General features: G+C 33.4%; 1 protein-coding gene across 1 annotated transcript in view; it reads right to left on the bottom strand.

Annotated features, from left to right (window-relative positions):
- Positions 1-4855, bottom strand: part of LOC119085164 (homeobox protein aristaless) — a 40992-nt gene extending 36137 nt beyond the window's left edge. The window contains exon 1 of the mRNA XM_037195462.1: positions 4340-4855. The gene's annotated coding sequence lies outside the window, so the exon portion shown is untranslated. The remainder of the gene's footprint in view (positions 1-4339) is intronic.
- Between the last annotated feature and the right edge of the window lie 12184 nt (positions 4856-17039).

Here is a 17039-nt window from a genome sequence, read left to right on the forward strand (position 1 = left end):
ATAGATCCGATAACAATACTGGTCACATGCTTGCCGTCTTTAACAGGTTAAATAGTACGTCCAGTTTACAATCATTTCCTTACTTTCGGTTGTGTGAATGGCAGTGACAGTACATTTTAAAAGATCTTTTCAAAATCTAATGGAATCAAAATGGTCACTTTAGAGAATTTTAGGTTTTAGCATAGCACTGCTACTAGCAAAGATATTCGAAAGTCAGACGTCAAAAAGCCTCCAATTTTTGAAACATGTATGCGTGTGCAATTTTATGTCATGTATTGCATGTGTCAAAACAAGAAAATATGACTGAAATGAAGTGCCAATTTTGATTTCATCAACCGTTTCTTTGAAACTGTTAGTCATCTGCTGTCGCCAAATTCGAGAAAAATTAGCGATGAGTTTTTTTGGTAATGCCTTCTTAAATAGCAAAATGTATGTTAAAAGTTAAAACAAATAAAGTAGAAGATTTTGCAGCATCTTGAATCAGCCAAAGAAGTCATAGACTTTATATGCTTCGAGGATGAAAGTGAGTTAATTGTGTCGTGATTTCGTCACTTTGCATGAAAATGTTTTCTGTATCGGTCTTAGACGATTCGTTTAATCGGCCAAACCAGTTATACTAATTGTAAAATCATTATATCGCAATGCGCTTGCTGTTTCTGAAAAACTGTCCAGTGACTTATTGTATCTGAAAGAACAACGAATGAAAGGATTCTTCCAAGTTTTTTTCAGTGGAATAAAATAGAAAGTGTAACACTCAATACCCTTAAATCAAATCTCAACTACAAACTTGGAGAAAATCAACATTATTTGTTAGTAGAATAGGTAGACTTGGTGTCATCTGTTAGCTACAACGATTATTAAAGAACTTGGAGAGCTATCGTTTTATTTTCTAATTGTTAAACTAACTGTTAAATTAAATGAAGCAGAAGATTTTGCATGATACACAGAGGATGTACTTCAAACGGAAGGAGAACATAGATATTTGAGTACACAAGTCTCAAGTCTCTTGAGATTTTACTGGCAAAATCAACACGACATAGTCGAACAAACCATAAAATTTAAGGACGTAGACGGCTAGATATCACTACTGTACACTGGATTCAATTTTTCTATATCTTTCAACCAGTTTTCATCAGCTTAACAATTTTCATTCCCTTTAGCTTTGGAATCGAACATACTACCTATCTAGTACATTAATATTGCTTAATGGAACACATATGATAATTGTAGCATGCGCTGCACCAATATAGACAACTTATTACTAGTCTATTGGGATCAAAAGTAGGTCTATTCCATCTGTCAAAGTGACGTTTTAAACGTCAAACACAAAATAATTTCAAAGTGGTCGTCATTTCGCTGTTTTTTAAAAAAATTTAAATTTTTTAAATGCTTTTCCACTAACAATTAAATTAAGAAAAATCAAAGATTTTGCGACCACTTTACATATTATTTTATGTTTGACGTTTAAAACGTCACTTTGGCAGAAGTAATAGACCTACTTTTGATCCCAATAGACTCTAAGCTTAAAGTATATAGGAAACCTTCGTTGGCTTGTAGAGGTGTCCCAAATATTTCGTTAGCGCTTTATTTGGTGAAATAACGTCACATAACTTCACTTTGGTTTTGTAAGTATCCATGCAACGATAGAAGTGAAGTTGGTTCACAAAAAATGGAGCGCTGAAATTAGTAATTTTATGTCGAAAGACACTAGAATTACTCACAAATCTATTACATTTCAGCTTGAGTTTCCAAACAGTATTGATGCGCCCGTACCAATTAATGATATCAAAATATTTTAATTTATATCAGTTGGACCTCAGCTTAGAATATAAAAGAATTTCGAGACCTATCCGCTCAAAAGAAAACTAGACCTCTGATCATATTAATGTGCATTCCTTTCAGTTTTCTTTCGACTGAGTCATCCGAACCTTTATTTTAATGTTCGTTAAGACGAATATCACACTTAAAATAATTATGAAACCGTATCAGGTATCGAACCCTATAATATACACACACCACGCGACAACAACAACGAAAGAAAAAAAAACATCTCCCGTCGATGTATAAAATCAAAGATTCCGAAATCGTTAGACAGATTTTTTTTATTGTTTATCTGTATTTGAAAACGTTAGACGGACAGTTTTTGTTTATTTAATGTGATAAATGTTGTTTATTGTTGTCGGTTGTCGTATTACATTGATTGTGTAACTATGATACGTCGGAGTAATCGTCAATTAGTTGTTGCTACATCATAATTCATAGTCTCGTCAGAAATTTCATATAAAATGTTTTCGAAATCGTTTCGTGCTCGAGGTTTTCGTGTTGCGTAGGACATAAATGAATATTTGATTACTGAAAACATTTGATGGACTAGATTCACTTTGTATGTAACTTACATTCATTTTAAATTCATATTCCCGGCAAAGCCAATTAAATGTACAGAAATCTTAACACTGTGTACTTCCTAAGCACAAATTGAGGATGTCTTGCTATGTGTTGTCATAGTTTCGAACTTATTGATCTAGGTATAATTTTACATTCATCTGTTATCGATAACGACGACAAAAATAATGACAGGCTCTGGGTAATATGGTTCTTTATACAGTAAAATACATGTTAAAAAAATTGAAGTACAAGATTTGAAATTAACCAATTAAAAATACATTGATCGATGGAAGTAATAGACCCGATAATAATACATATCATCGGCAACATGATTAAAGAACGTATCTCCGATATCTCGGGAATTACAGAACCGATTTTGAAAAGCTTTTTTTCCACTGAAAATTGCATATAAAATGTTTTCAAAATCGTTTCGTGCTCGAGGTTTTCGTGTTGCGTAGGACATAAATGATTTTTTGAATACTGAAAACATTTGATGGACTAGATTCACTTTTAATAGAACTTAAATTCATATTCCCGGCAAAGCCAATTAAATGTACAGAAATCCACTGTGTACTTCCTAAGCACAAATTGAGGAGTTCTTGCTATGTTGTCAGAGTTTTGGACTTATCGATCTAGGTATAACTTTACATTCATCTGTACATTCATCAGGCTCTGGGTAATATGGTTCTTTATACAGTAAAATGCATGTTAAAAAAATGAAGTACAAGATTCGAAATCAACCAATTAAAAATACTTTGTACGATGAAATTAATAGACCCGATAATAATACTGGTCATATAGTCGGCAACATGATACTTCAGGAACTACTGAAACGATTTTGAAAAACTTTTTTTCCCTGAAAATTTCATCGTAATCAGAATTTTTCGTCGTATTCTCTAGAGGCTTTTCAGTTTTTCGACAATATCTTCCGAACCATTTGATCGATTGACTTCATGTCGGGCTCAAAATTCATAACTTTTCACTGCCTTTCAAGGAAAAAAGGTTAATGAAAATCGTTTAGTTATATTGCCATCTTGTCTGTAACAGATTCATTTACTAGCTGAAAATGTTGAGGAAAAAAGGTAAATCAAAGAGCACTCATAGAATTCCTCTTTCTGCAACCGAGTGTCACAATCCGACACATTTTGTAACTCATTTGAGTTTGGAAATGTATATTTTGGCCGCACTGCCTTTTCGGCACTGTCTCAATCAGTTGAAAAGACTTTAGAATTCGGAATATTATTCGAAATAAAAATCCTTCAATTTTCACTAGATTTGAGCCCCAGATCTCGAGAATATGAGCCTCATAAGCTAGTGCATTTATTATTAGATCCGACTATTCGAACAATATGAATAAATTGCTTGATACAATTTTCATCAGAGTATGGAGTGATTTATGTAGAAAAATAATTATTGTTACACTTGATTTGCTAGCATCGTGTTTAACAAGTTCTTAAAAGTTTGTTTTTTTTAGCACTAGTTCAAACTTTCTTTACGAGCGGAGCGAGATACAAAAACTATTTTGGCTTCCCTTCCCAAAACGATAATTCTTTCTGGAATGGAAGCCTTAACTCTACTAATATTGTAACTCTTTAGACTTTTTAGACACTTAACATTAAATAGCGAAACACCGATTTTGGCACTTGCCTGAATTATTTTAATCCAAAATTGTGTCTATTCATGATACATATTGATTACTAAGTGCTACCTTTTTTAAGGCAATAAAGACATGGTTTTCCTGTAGTTGGTTCTGATATTTCGTTCAATTTCCAAATCGTTTTCAATAGGGTAGATGTAACTAACGAAAATCAGGCGACCCTTAGGCTATCTCAATTTTTTTCAAAAATCGATCAAAAACCCGACGGTAAATTTTTTAATAAAAAAAAAACGCACAATTTGCACTCATCTTATGAACATAATTTTAATTTACATCACTCCACGAACAACAACTTACCAATATCAGCTTTGCGATGAAAATTCCTTCCAGCAAAATGTCCTCAACACTAATATTCCATATTATTCACTCGGTAAAATATTTTCGCTTTAATTAAACAGCAAATTGTTTCAATAATTTTTTTTTGCCTCCCCGACCAGGTTCAATAATTTATTGTCTGGGCGAAATCACGCGACCATTTCCTTGATTCGGTTTTTTTTCGTATTTTATTTCGCACAGTTTCATTAAAAACACGACTATAATCAACCAGAATTTATTAGCTGAAGGTCAGTCCGAGTGTTGTAAATGCATTAAAGTTGTGATCCTAAAGTTGATTTCACACACCACAATATAAAAAAAATTAAATCGCTATAACGCACACTTGCTTCACGATATTCGATCAATCAATTAACCGTTTTATTAACTTGCGTAGCTTACGTAAAATTGAAGGAAAAAAAACGACAAGAAATCAACAGACATCCAAATCAACTTAATAAACAACCACGCAAGACGAACGTTAAACAGCGACTATCGAGTCGAAGATAAACATGGAACAGGTAAACTTCAGGTGTTTTTCACTATACCACACTAGCATATTATACACAATAAATATGAAGGTGACCAAGGTAATAGTTTAGCTGATCGCATAAGCTCCACCTTTACGTCATGATTGTATGCGGTCTGCTATAAAATGTTTGTTTGTTTGTTGTGTGAGTATTTTTTTGATTATGGGGCCTTTTTATAACCCAACAGTGAAACGACAAAATTCGAAACCGCATCACCAATGTGGTAAATAAAACAACGATTCATGTATTGTTCTGTTGTGTATACACCGGTATTCCAAAATAAATTTCAACGAACTTTATATATGCACACAGATATATAGTTGCCCAATAAAGCCGCCAATCGGATGGTATACAGTGCATATATAAATGGTGTAAATGGAATAGGGAACTTTGCCAAGTTTCAAATTAACGGCGGGCGTGGTATGTGTGGAGTAAGAAAAAAAAAAACGACAATACCGAATTGGCTTATGAACTGTGCGTAGTACATACACACTGTCTCAGTTTTATAAATCATTCAAAGTCGAATGAAAATGATTGAGAAAGGAGTTTAATGTTGTTACGTACGATTATTAAAATGAATGATAATTCACCTGAAGTGAGATCAATTAAATGGGATAATTTAGCTAAACGATTGTAAACGATAATACAGAAATAATTGGTAGCTTAGTCAGAGAAAGGTGCGTCGTCGTCGTCGTCGTCGTACAGTATTTTCGTCGAGTAGCAATATTCTACTTTCGATCAATATAGGAGATCAGTCATGACCGTTGAATTCTACGACCATTTGAACATACTAAATTGTACTGCAGTAATGGCATTTCGTCGCCAGTATTAGAAAGCTTTTGCAAGCTTCAGCCATATCTCGAACACTTTTGTTAAAAAATAGACAATCGAACTACTTCTGCTGTTAGGCCAATACAACGAATCGCAATATTATGTATCGCTATAAAACGCTTTCGAGGGCCTCGAGCTTCTTTCGGATTACATTAGAAATTAGAATTAGAATTTCATTGAAGTCTGAAAAAAGCTTAAAGCTCTCTAAAGCAAACGATGCATTGCCAAGATAAAATACCCCAAAATTTGAAAAGACGTAAACTATTTGAAGTGGTTTAGATAATCATATTGCTTCGGAATCATTGAATCTGTTACTTCTATTGTTCTGTGTATCATCTTGCGTTTTACAAATCTTTTACTTCATTTTGTTTTAACCTACTTTTAACTATATAAGACTACATAAAACGAAGGTTATTGCTTATTTTTGACATTGCTTTCGATAGCAGATGACTGCCTGTTTTTGAAAAATATTTCAATTTTCTTAGGATTAAGATAAGAAAATAGGAAAATCCAAAAAGAACGAATTTGTTTGAGCCGCGAATCGCTCGAGTTGGAATTTCCTATTTTCTTACAGAGATGAACACAACGTTTTTGATATGTTGGAGATACGTTTATACCAAAAGTTGCAGTTTGAGGGAGAAAACTTCTAATCTCTTTCTCTCTTAAAGAGTGTACAAAGTAGACATTTACATGCTTTTATTTTCTCTAGGGTCGAAAGTTGCTCATTACACAAGAACATTGGCTTAAGTTTCAAATGTAAAATAACTATTTATCACCAGACAAAGCGTCAAGTCAAATTATCAGTGGAAAAAAGAAGGTTAATCACACCGCACAACGGAATTCAGATCTTACAGATTCTGATAGAACAGGATATTAAGTTGATCACGATTTAGTGGCATCTAAAATTTCCAGTGTCCTTATAGAAAAAAAAAATCCAAGACGAACATTGACACAGAAAATATCGACTGAACCCTTAAAATTTGGGCTTCGTTGCTCTCGTAGGTGTACTCTTAGGCAACGTGAAGAAAAGCAACCATTTTTAAAAAGTAAGCCAACCATAAGTTTTCTGTGTCGTGATAAGAAGCATTGAAATTTGAAGTTATAGATTGGTACACAATCTAATGCTAGCTCAACAATTCAATTCAATTCTTTATTCATCAAAAAAAAAAATCTTTTTCGTTAACAACAAAATAACAACTTCCTGAGATTCAGCCTTTCAAGGGCTTTACAGCAGCTAAATAAATGTCTAAGTGAGAGACCGAATAGCTAGACGCTCTTTAGGATGTGGAGGGAAAACGATGGGAAAACCTCCATTTGAAATTAAAACTAAATCTAATATCACAGCACCGACCCTCGAACATCTCTATGGCCACATAGAGATATTTAAGCACAAAAAGTTCTCCACCGCAATGGACATTGGTCGACCGTTGCAATCGCTCTTAAGAGCAAAGACAAGCTCAATTTCGCGCCAGTTCCCTGATGAGCGGAAACTCGGATAGCATGCTAGCTCAACTTTATGCTGAAAGTAGCTCAATTCGCACAGACGTGTGACTATTTTCTGATTCTTGTTACAAAAATGAGTAAAATGAAATGTCATTGACTTTGTGAACTTTTAAAAGAGGAACATTTTCGAAGATGAACAGCTCGAGATGAACGCAAAAATATCTTAAACGATTTCGTATTTTATAATTGTCGAAAACAAAATTTAATTTGCCTTATCTTGACTTACATCAAACAATATCTAAATAAATTCAGAAACTCAAAAAACGAAAAAAACGAAAACAAAAATAAAACAATTAAATAGAGATTAATGCTATTATTACCTGTGTACATTTACGGGTCGTAAGTTGTAGCAGTTATTTTTGATTTTTTAAATAGCTCGAAATTTTTTTTTTGCCTCGAAATTATAGCGTTACAGCAAAATGTTTAATGTTCATTGTGTTTTGTGCTTTCGAGTGTCAAATTCAGTTACTTATCTTGTCATCTAAATGTTAAAATAATTAGGTTATGAATACGTATTTATTTGAATGGATTATATTTTAGAAATTAATAATTTGAAGAGTTAAAGTGTACTCAATACCACGACCCCCCCGGTATATTATGCTTTTTTTCTCTCTCTCTTCTTTTAAATGGAGTAATTAAATTGATATTAGGCTTGACAAAATATGGTACAAGGCTTGGAACAACAGTTTATTTGACATCATTTTTGATTGTGATGCTTAATAAGCGTAGCTTATGCAATTTGTATCACTATGTTGTATAAAAAAAATATTTTTTGTATAGTTTTGTAGAAATAAGTTCTAGCAGGTTGCGGATTCTAAAAGTTCTTAAAGACTTCCAATTCCAATTGGTGAATCCGATCCCGATGTTAGTGTCAATTCATATTGACAAACTTAGAACGGATGCAGCGGCAGGTTTTGACGGATAAGCGTCCGTTTCTTAAAGCGTTACAAGCATCATCTGTTGAATTGCCTAACGTTTCTGATCAATACGTGCATCTCTGAGTCGCGATATGACGATATGTGCTGAAATATGCGAAGGTCATTGTTTTGTCAAAGGTGGGTGACACGACTGAAATGAGCAATTACCGACCGATTTCACTGCTTTCGGCGATGTCGAAGCTAGTTGAGAGATTTCTTTACGAGCAATTGTATGTTAAACTAGACTCAGAAGATTTCTTCAATATGAAACAGTTTGGGTTCATTCATTTCAGAAAAGCGTTCGATTCCATCAACCACGGCATATGATCTCATTAAGAGTTACTTAGCTAGCAGAAGGCAGTTCGTTAGTGTAGCTGGCGCTGAGAGCACGCCAAAGGAGGTGATTTGTGGGGTCCATCAGGGCTCTGTGTTTTCATCTTTTTTGTTCATTGTGTTTCTGTACGACTACTTGTTCGAGCTTAAGTTTAAGCAACTTTTAAGTATACAGCACGTACGCTCAGCGACCTTCGAGTGATGATGCAAAGTAAGTTGTGTCTGTTGAATCATTGGTCATCCGAAAATAGTCTCTTCGTTAATGCTTCGAAATCGAATTATGTTCAATAGAAACCTTGTTGAATCGTCAAGATATTTCAAACTAGTCCTCGCTGGTGAACCACTTGTACGCAAGAGAGTTGTGATGTGCCTCGGACTCCTTATTAACGAAAGCCTCACATGGGATACCACTTGACTGGCGTCATTAAAAAGATTTCACCAATTATCGGTATTTTCAGACGATTAAGGTTTCTGATACCGAAGCAAATATCCTGAGAAATTTAAACCTTCAAAATTTAAGAAAATTCGGAAAAGTTGAATCTTTTTTGCTTTGTTATAGCAAGGTATCTTACGACGGTCCTGCCACGAGTCGACAAGGTAGATGCAGAGTTCCCACTCCTCCTAAAATTCATAAAATTCATAAAATGGACAGAATCCTCCTAAAATCTCCTAAAATCTTCTAAAAATCCTAAAATGAGCTCACACCCTCGAAGAAATTTTTTAATAATACTGAAAAACTAAAAACGGTAAAAACAGCAAAATTATGCGGCAATGAATTTGAACTTCTGTATGAACTCAACTCAACTCAGAAGACTCAACTTGCGACTCAACTGAACTGACTCAACTTGCGAAAACACTCCTTTCTTTGAGTCATGCAAATAGCGATCCCTAACGTGGATTTAGCGAAAGTAAATAGATGCGACTATCGTGTCACTTCGAACGTTTAAGCACACATTGAATAATATAAACGTCACTGACTTCCTAATGAATCGACGTATTTCCCAGATGTGCTCCAATGTACTTTACTTTTCTCGAACAACAAAAAGTCGAGAAGGTACTACTTCTTAAGAATAAAGAGGCGGAAGATAATCTCAATAAAGCATCTTCACAAAAAAAAATCGAGTTCAGAAAAACTTTCCGATATCGAGAAATCTCTCCAGATCCAGTAGAAAAAAAAACTTTTTAGTGCACAAGAGCTGATAAATGATGGAAACAAAATTATGGTGAATCTTGTTAATTCGAAAGGCGCAGTCGACAAGAAAAACCTGATAAAGGATCAGTTGCTGGCTAGTCGAGACTGGCGTCAGAAAAGAGGAAATCATAAAAGTTTCAATTATTAAACTACATAAGGAAAAATATGTTTTGACAAAAAAAATAACTTTTTGTCAATTTTCTTCAACATTTTTAGTATTTTACGAAGTGTATGAGAAACAGAGAAACAGAGCAAAAATTCCTCCGGAAAATACTTATACAACCTTTCCCACATTTTAAAAAATTCCTCCTAAAATTACCTTCCAAATCTCCTAAAATACTCCTAAAATTGCCTTTAAAATTTCCTAAAATTCCTAATTGTAGGAGCCTTCCTAAGCCGTGGGAACTCTGTAGATGATTTGAAATTTCTTTTTAACTATGATTCGCTAGACTTGCTCGAGTGAAAATTGGTACAATGTTCTCGGAGCAAGAGAAAGACTCATTCAATTGTCTCCCAGATTAAAACCCTGGTCGAATGTCTTATTTTAGACTAAAAATTCATTTAAATTCCATCTTGAAACTTTATTGAATGTTTAAATTCCGTATCAACTTCACAGCCTCCGTTGAAAATACTCATAGAATTTCTTTGTATTTACAAACATCTATTCCCACTAGCACAGATCACTCATTGCTAAAGCGTAACGTTAAAAAAAGCTAATGTTAAGATTTGTGAAAGAAAAGATTTTGCTTCGTTCTATTAAAAATTCTAGACACGAAATTGTTAGTTAACTTGATAATTTGACTGTGAATCACATATTCAAAAATTTACAGAAAATATTTAGAAACTTGCAGAAAGAAAAGGCCTTGTCCATATTCAATTATTCCATGCAGACTAAATCTTTTGTAGGATATGTATATGTCATATTTCATTTTTGATAATGTCATTAGTCATTAGACCATCACTCGAAAAAGACAGTAATTTTTTTTCTAAATTTTATTACTTTCGAAGTTACTTCTTTCAAATACAACATTCGCATTTTGAGAAACGGCTAACCATCTGTAATCGACACAGACGAGAAATATAAGCGGTGATCCCCGGTCAATGTGTACTTTTATAGGAGAATGTATGTATGTTGTTGATACGAGCGAAGTACTAGATTGTGCATAAATCAAGTACTAACATTCGACCAAAGAGATAACAGATCGAATGATTATATCATGGTATACGGTCGTATGGGTCATATCAAAAAGATTTGAAGAGTTTTGAAACAAAAGGCGAAAAAATGGGAAAAAATTAAAAAAAAAAGTGAACGCACTAGTCGTACCTGTTCATGTATTATTAGTCTTCAGAAAGATTTTGAAAATAATCTATGCTCACCCCTGCTAAAGTAAGTGCACTCGTATACAACCTCCGATATGTAAAAATTGAGTTTTAACGTTCGTAATTTGATTATCTTTTCCTATCTCTGTTTTATGTGTTGTTAGCGAATGCAAAACTGCAGTTGCATTTCCTTTTTTACCATCTTAATTTATTTCAGTTTTAATTTGCTGGCATGTTGTTTCATTTAAAACAACTTAAGTTCACTACACGGTATATCAATAGAACAATTTCAGGCATAAGTGAGAGGTTTTATTTATTACCCCCAATAAGTTTTGCTGCATTCAGCGAAATGTAATTAAATGTGTGAAACGTATTGAAACAGTCAGTGGACGGTGTATAAAATAAAATTAATAGTGTTAATTCGAGGTATTATTGGTGGCTATATACATTTACACACATCATGCAATGCAATGTTTGTATCCAGGTATCAGTTGTATGCAATTAACAATTTGAGGAAACAGCCGACTTGATTTACAAGAAAAAGAGTTGGTATAAAGTGAACCATGTTTTTATCTTACAGCTATTTTAAGCAGTTTTTCTGTGCGCGTTATGAATGAAATCGGAAAGATCCGCTACTAAAAAGCATTTCTTTTAAGTACAGATTCACTCAGCACAATTATATGAAATGCAAGTAAAGCGGGGGATTGTTCTGAAATAACGGTTATATTATAATGATAGAGCTCTATAAAGGATCGTTTTGTATGTACTTAGCTCGAAGAAATCTTCGTGACATTTACATATATTTACATACTGGAACAATATAACGTATTCGATGGGACAGTGGTCTTCGGATAAATAGTTGAGGTAACAGTTGACAAAACAAAAACTTTGGCTACGGTCACAGTAGGCTACATTAAAATTGTAGTTATTGCATGATCCTTTATAGGTAGCACCTACCATCAAATCTGGTACTTCTTCTGATCTAAGAATTTTCAACAAATTAAAACAAAATCTTTTACTTCATTAAATTTAACTAACAGTGAACTACATCTCAAATGTCTCACTGTCATTTTTTTCAGAGAATGTCATTGTGAATTTGCAATGACACAATAAAATTCTCAGAAAAATTTGACAGTGAGACATTTGAGATGTCGTTCACTGTATGTTCTTTGCTTTATAAACCGAATAAGTCATTGATCACCGCTTATTTTCATCGTTACTGTTGATTGCAGATGGTGGCGCTGGAAAGTGAAAACACTATCCACTACTTTACACCTCGTAATTAGCAGTTACGAGTTCGAAAACCTACGGGGAAGTTTTTCGTCCTGATTCTACATCACTAATACACGGAAAACTCATATATGCACCCCAGACGAAGAAATCGGGAACAGCTTCACGATTATAGAACATTAGTTGTGTGCTGCATATTGATCTGAGGATCATACAATGCCCGCCTAATGAATATTGTTGTTGTGTGCTGGATATTATTTTTCAGCGTGCAGGTCTTAGCTGTATGCCTGTTTTATAATATAAAATGACGCCATTTTTTTCAATTCAATTAGGTTGTTTATTTATCGTTTAATAGAAGAAATTGATTTAATTAACTTTATCAATTTTATTTGCGTTAGCAAAAAAAAAAAAACTTTTTCAATTTTTTTTTTTTTATTTTCAATTTTATTATTTATATTTGTTATTAGCCGTAGATTTATATTTAAATTCATCATATTAAATTGCTAACAGATTTTTTTTTTTGCTTACGTTTTTTCCGGTCACCCACCCAAGTACGGACCGCGACCATCGATGCTTAACCTCAGTTTCTGACTGCCAACGACTTTACCACTGCTGCTATACTGCTTGCATAATGTGGCAGTCTTATTTCGAACCGTTGTTACTTTGCTTTATGCAGCACACAGGCATATTTATACCTGCATGCTGAATATTGACTAAATGAATAAAGTCGTCCGTATTTAGAATGGGTTATGCAACAACATTTAATTGAATTTATTTTCTATGAAATGTAGTACTTCTCCCCACTAAGCAATGTCATCGGATATTATTATTTTAATTCTGAGCCTGGTTCTGAATTAGAGGTTTTTTCAATAGTTCTACAAAAAAACTGTTCACATTAATAGTGAGCATCTATTACGCGAATTAATAAATTAAGATTGGCTCACCTAGTTTGTGTATATTACGTCGGTGGAAGCGCGGGGTTTCAGGGGGTTTCGAACATTTAGTTTTTTCGTGTTGCAGTGTCAAATTCTGTCCAAGATGTGACATATTTGCAAGGTATTGTCCTTTTTCACAAAGTATAATCAGCGTAACCTTCGTAAAAAGAATCTTGAATCTGACAAGAGCACGTGTGCCAACGTATAAAAAACAAATGTTCAAAACCCCCTGCTGAACCGTGGCGATCCTCTTGTCAAACGGACAGTACATAAACAAATTCCATCATTTATTGCTGAATACCACCAACTATTTCTGTTAACATTTCAAAAGCCTTTATGAAATGGATTTAAAAGTTCGTTTGTCAAAATTTCTATTGAAATACATAAATGTAACATTATCATTGCATATTAATTCGGTAAAAATAGAAATAACTTTAAATGAAGGAATAAAATTAGATTTGATAATCATCTTTATGCGTATGTTCTTGAGATCTTCCTTTTATTTCATTAAAACAATAAATTTATTGTTGCATAGTCCATTCTAAATACAGACGACTTTATTCATTTAGTCAATATTCAGCATGCAGGTATAGTTCGATAGTACCATTTAGTCAATATTCGGCATGCAGGTAAAGTTAAGTAATACATCCCACAACTAATTTGAAGATATAATTCAGCACACAGCAAATATATACCTGGGAATCTCACAATATTCCTACGAGCTGAATAATATTGTTGCCGGAACTATATTTTGAAAATATTCATATTACATGTTTATTGTAATACAACACACGGGAACATTATTCAGTCTGCAGCAAATATATGCAGCACACAACAAATGTCGAATTTGCCGATTTTTCCGTGTAAAATTGTTTCTAGGACGTCAGGATCCAATTTTAAGTTAAATGGAAAATGCATTGGTGCGAGCGAGATAAAACTATGTGACATCGTTGTATCTCGCTCGCACCAATGCATTTTCCATTTAACTTAAAATTGGATCCTGACGTCCTAGAAACTATTTTATTAGTGATTTAGAATCAGGAAGAGAAACTTTCCTTTAGGTCATTCTGGATGTTGTATTGCTTCTGACACACCGACCGTTAGAAATTTGGAAATACAATTTTTGTTGTACGCGCGCTAATGAGACCTCTTGCGTATGAAGCAAGTGGTCAACGATCTGAACCACCGGACTGAATAGTCCCTTCGATCGCCACCCAAATCACGCATGAAAAAGAACAGTTTTCGCAGCGCAGAAAAGGTCTTAAGTTTAAAACATTTAAATTGCAGTAGTATTGTTCACTCAGTTCATACAGTTTTCACTAGTTCAGTGAAATGTCAAATCGCAACAGTAAATTTTAATTCTTCAACAAGTTTGTGTCGAAAATTTGTAGTATTTCGCGTACGAAGTGATTTAGTTTCAATTTCGGTCAATTTCCTAGTGTTCTCATTCTAGTATCTTAACCTGTTACATACGGCAATTATATGACCAGTGTTATTATCGGGTCTATTACTTCCATCGATCCAAGTACTTTTAATCTGTTAATTTCAAATCTTGTACTTCAATTTTTTGAACATGTATTTGACTATATAAAGGTCTATAATTACCCAAAGCGTGTCATTATTTTTGTCGTCGTTATCGATAACAGATGAATAGCCGAAAATCTTGACACGTAAGTGAAGATAGTCGTATATGTGACACCACAAAACTGAAATTATTTTGACCGTTAATTTAAAAACGGTCTTTTGTCGGAAATGCTTTTATTTGAATGTGAGCATGCTTGCTGTTAAATAAAATAGTGATAAAGTCACCATTATATTGAGGAGCTTTAAAATTACATCATTAGTTAAAGTTGATTGGCATCGGCTATTGTTTCCTTAGATCAAAAAGGCTCTGAATCTGAGTCCTAAGATAGGTCTTCGGGTTTAACTGTATCTTACGGTCGCCTGACCTACAATTTATAGAGGAAAGAGGCAGACAACTCACCAAAATTTGTAGCAGGATTCTGACCAAAGATTTGTAATTGATTTAGAGAGTATTTTTGTGAAATTATTTTCTTGAAATTTACCAGATTTTGTTTTATTTTCCCAAAAAGTATTTGGGAAAATATGGAAAAACGTTTTCCCAAAAATAGTCCCTGAATGCTTCTGGTTCGTACTCAGAGACGGAAACTCGGCTTCGCCTCGTATCAGTAAACTTCAGAAGAAGGAACATTTGCATCATTTGTCCCATTGTACTTTTCCAATCTGATCATTTTTTTCGAGGGAACAAAACTAGTTTTCTAGGCTAAAAATGTAAAGAGTGAGTTTGCGAAAGCTCGAAAGTGAGAAAAAGGACTCTAAAGTCGGGATAGCCATAGGCGCTGGAAATGATAGACTAACGCTGCTGCTTTAATCACTCACTCACTCACACGTGGTAAGAATGCAGTTAGTTACATAACTATAACCTTTCAATGATTCAATTTCGTATTGTGGAAATATCTGCAAATCTAATCGAATCGAAGCCGACGCGAATAAAAAAGTTAATTGAAGTCATTACAAAACAAACAAAACTCTTATAGACAATCTATTCGAAAGAGTACCCTAACAAGCTTCTTTAAACAGCACAGCAGAGATTCCACATTATGTCTATAGAGATACGTTCGAATCGATAGAAAGAAGAACAACAAAATAGAACAACAAAGTAAAACGTGCTGATTCGTCACAGTTGAGCTTTATAATTCCCCTGATCATATTATATTGAGGTATAACACATTTTAATTTGTTTATATTAAAGTATTTATGAGAAAGTTAAGTTTTTTCCCTGTACAATTCGTTCCGCTGAATATTGGACTAATACACAATATATATATACGTGGTATATACGTCCTATATAACGTTTTTTTTTAAATCTACATACAACAGAAATAATAAATACGAAACTAAAATAATCATTAAAAAATTAACCATCGTCATCATGATATTAGACTTATTTTCTCATTTTTATATTTGTAAATATCCACATACGGTTGGTATACAATATATATATATTTGTGAATGCGGTTGTTTTATTGGCGCCTCAATGTTATTAATACAAAGTTGCTTCTCTTTTTTAACGAGAGGTTAATTTTCCAAAGCAATAGAACCGAATGCGAGACCGAAATGTTACTTTTTTTATAATCTCATTAATAATGAGGCATTCCAAGTTTTAATTAGAAAAAAAAAGTTAGCATATTACGATAATCTTGTTCAGTAACGTACACACATACTGGATGTTCAGTATTTGTTTTCTTCTCGTTTTTTTTTATTTTCTTAATAATGATTGTCTTTCGTGCAAAATTGAAGTCGTATTGTTCGTTACAACGATTTTTTTTTATTGTTCAATTTGAAATTGTAAAACGCATCAAGGGTGCTAATAAAATTCATTAATTACATAAAGCGAAAAACGCATCGGTCATAAAAATTTAATTTGTATGATGCTAATTTAATGAAAACAAAGTACAAATTTTATTCATGCAGAGCAATCGTAAATTGTGCATAATTAATTATTGTATGTGAGAGTGGGCTGTTGAATAAAAGATGAAATTGTTTAAATTAAGGAATTCAAATTGTGCACACGATTCTCATCTTTTCTGAAACAATTTTATTTTAATTGCATTAAAGAATGATATCGCAAATTTTGATTGTAGAATAATCTGGCAGCAATTCTGAACGTTTCACAGAGAGAAGAGCCAATATTGTCGGTATAAACATCGAATCTATTACTTCTTTCGATCTGAGTAATCTTCAGCGAAATGACACAAAATCTTTTAGTTCATTTGTTTGAACATAAACTTTCCTATACATACCAGATTTTATCACTTCTTTTATTCGTCGCTGTCGATAACAGATGACATTTTCTAAGACATTGATGGGACT

Source organism: Bradysia coprophila, unplaced genomic scaffold (assembly GCF_014529535.1).
Source record: "Bradysia coprophila strain Holo2 unplaced genomic scaffold, BU_Bcop_v1 contig_94, whole genome shotgun sequence".
In the NCBI taxonomy this organism is placed as follows: domain Eukaryota; kingdom Metazoa; phylum Arthropoda; class Insecta; order Diptera; family Sciaridae; genus Bradysia; species Bradysia coprophila.